This window comes from Penaeus monodon, chromosome 4 (genome assembly GCF_015228065.2).
Source record: "Penaeus monodon isolate SGIC_2016 chromosome 4, NSTDA_Pmon_1, whole genome shotgun sequence".
Classification (NCBI taxonomy): domain Eukaryota; kingdom Metazoa; phylum Arthropoda; class Malacostraca; order Decapoda; family Penaeidae; genus Penaeus; species Penaeus monodon.
In genome coordinates, this window is record NC_051389.1 from 60,021,565 (window position 1) to 60,024,064 (window position 2,500).

The 2,500-nt window shown below is 42.6% G+C and overlaps 1 pseudogene; it reads left to right on the forward strand.

The window, feature by feature from the left end:
- Positions 1–8, forward strand: part of LOC119572634 — a 15,800-nt pseudogene extending 15,792 nt beyond the window's left edge.
- The last annotated feature ends 2,492 nt before the right edge of the window (positions 9–2,500 follow it).

Below are 2,500 nucleotides of genomic sequence, written 5' to 3' on the forward strand. Positions count from 1 at the left end.
ACTTATGAAGGAAGAGACTGTGATGCAGTAACCTCACAAAAAGAGCCAAGGAGGACAAAAAACACAAAGAAGAGATCATTACTTTAAAGCTTCTCGGGGAATTCAAACCCTACAACTGCTATTGCCCCCCCTTCTTAAGGACAAGGGTTCTTTCAAAACAGCCAGATCAGTGACCAACAGGCAGAGGTAAGCCCGAATAAACCAAGGTCAAACATTATTGCTGCACAAACTCTCACCATCAAGAACTGATGGACAAATTGTCACGAGCCGTCATTAAAGAAGCCGAGAAAAGCGAGAATTATTTTTTTTTTTTTTTTTCTATTTTTATTTGATTTATCTGTTTTTCCTTTATCAAAAACAGCTAAATTAATATATTAAATTCAACTTTAAGCCAAAAAATACATCAAAATAAATACTAAAATACAAACCACCGCACCTTTACACCCAATCTCTCCCAATCTTACCCTTTCATTCCTTCTGGATTCAAAGGTAGATAGGCAGAGTTGATACTTTGATTATTTTGAGATGTTTTAATAATTATCAGCTGTTAGTTATTGAAATAAATAATCTTAATGCAATGCATTGTAACTGCTTGTTTAGTTTCTTGTCTAATGTTTGTTTATTTTATGCTTTGGGTCCTTTTAGATGGTGAAAATATAAATATCTGCAAATGTAACATCTGTCCCTATGTAATTGATTTGTACAGATGTATATAATCTTTTATTGATTTTTTTTCAGAATAAAAGTTTTCACTTGGGCGTGATCATTCAAAAAGAGCTAGGACGACTGAAAAATATATCCACACTCCCCCCCCCCCCCACCCTCCTCCCCAACCCTCCTCCCCCCTTCCCCCACAAAAACCAAAGGTAAAATCTTTTAGGAGAATGCTGTAAGTAAATTATGCATTGAGAAGTATTGAAATAATCATGATTTTTCAATCTAGGAAGTGAAATGTTTGCTTAATGTATACTCCATTTTCTCACTGAGGTTACAATTGATTCCTTTTGATGCCCTGTTGAAAGCAGAAATATTTCTATTAATTTTCATATGCTATCTTGATTATTTTAGATGACGACTCAGCAATGCAAAACACCTAGTTGAATCAACACCCCACCCCCCACTCTTAAGAGTGAAAATAGTGCTTCTGGACTGACAGAAGAGGCTGTTAAATTGGCAATGCGGAATATTGAAAAGGAAATTACAGCAGTTACAAAGCAGATCTCCAAGTGATAATCAACTGTTTGTCTTTCATTTATGGTTTAAGTCTGTGATAAAGTGGGAACAATTTTTTAGCGAGTGCATCGTTGTGGTGGACGTGTGGTGTGAACGGTGTGGAAAAAGTGAGTGGCTTGCATTTATAATGGCATGATGACTTACATTTTATGTAGACTTTCAACAGCAGTCATCAGTTCAAAAAGGAGCTTGATGTTACAAAATTGCTTTCAGAGAATACTGATTTAATACTTTCTTGAATTTATCCAAATAGTTGTTACTTATTAGTAAACACATGCTCGGCTTGGGTGAGATGTATGTGGTAGCTGTAGGTCCTGGGCGTGAAGGAGGGGGAGAGACGAAGGAAAGAGTGTGGGCAGAGGGGGAGAAAAACCACGGGGGGGGGGGGGGGGGCCGGGTGGGCGGCGCCGGTTTTTTTTTGGGAACCCGCAAGAGGGAGGCAAAGGCAGAGGAAGGGGACAGCGTAGGAGGAGGGGTGCACGGCGCGGCGCCGGGACCGGGGCGGGACGCGGGAGAGTGGCGATGGGGGGGGTGAGCACGGCCAGGGCGCAGCCCAAAACGGAGACCTGAACGAAAAGCCGGGGGGGGCGGAAAAAAGAAAAAAAAAGAATAAGAGGCGAAGGAGGAGGAGGGAGGTAGGCGGAGGAGGAGGAGGCGGGAGAAGACAGAACACAGGAGAAAGAGATGAGAGAGAGAAAGAGCGAGGGAGGAGATGAAGAGAGAGAGGAGAGAGAGAGAGAAAGACAGAAGAGAGAGAAAAGAGAGCGAGGAGAGGGGGGGAGAAAAGGGAGATAGGATGAGAGAGAGATAAGAAGAGAGAGATAAAGAGAAGAAGAGAGAAGAGAAGAGAGAGGAGTAGAAATAGAAGAGAGAGAGATGAGAGAGAGATGGAGAGAGAAAGAGAAGAGTGAGAGAGGTTAGAGAGAGAGAGAGAGAGAGAGAGAGAGAGCGTAGAGACGAGGAGGCGAGAGGGAAGAGAAAGGAGAGAGAGAAGAGACGAGGAGAGAGCGAGTAAGAGAGAGAAGAGAGAGGAGAGAGAGAGATAGGAAAGAGAGAGAGAAGGATATAGAGATGAGGGAGAGAGAGAGAGAGGAGAGAAACTAAGAGAGAGAGAGAGAGAGAGATGAGAGAGAGAGAAGAGAGAGAGAAAGGGAGAGGAGAGAAGAGAGAGTAGAGAGAGAGAGAAGAGAGAGAGAGAGAGAGTAGAGGACAGAAAGATAGAGAGAGACAGACAGAGAGATATACAGATGAGAGAGAGAGAGAGAGA